The sequence below is a fragment of the Penaeus monodon genome, chromosome 20 (genome assembly GCF_015228065.2).
Source record: "Penaeus monodon isolate SGIC_2016 chromosome 20, NSTDA_Pmon_1, whole genome shotgun sequence".
NCBI lineage: Eukaryota > Metazoa > Arthropoda > Malacostraca > Decapoda > Penaeidae > Penaeus > Penaeus monodon.
This window is the reverse complement of record NC_051405.1, coordinates 18,119,786-18,120,172: the sequence shown is the minus strand read 5'-3', so window position 1 is coordinate 18,120,172 and position 387 is coordinate 18,119,786.

Here is a 387-nt window from a genome sequence, read left to right as displayed (position 1 = left end):
GGGCTTAAGAAAAAAGGGAGATGAGGTAGGGGAAACAGTGGGGAAGCTGAGGGGACTTACATAAGAAGCGTGATGGGGTAGAGGAAAGGGAGGCAGAAGGGAGAGGGGGCTCAGAGAAGATAGGGGGGTGGGGGAAGGGGTAAGGAAGCAAAAGAGGTGAAGGAGTTTAAGGAGGAAGGGGGGGGTGCGGATGTCGGGCTGAAAGTGGGAGAGGAGTGAAGTTTAAGAAGATTTGGGAGTGAGAAGGGGTGGCAGATCGGGAAAAAAAAGATAGAGGGAGGTAGAAAGGGAGATATAAAGGGAGGTAGAAAGGAAGTGATAAATGAAAGGAAATGACAAGGTAGGCGAAAGATAGAAAGAGGAGCGAATTTCTATGGGTCCCCCTAC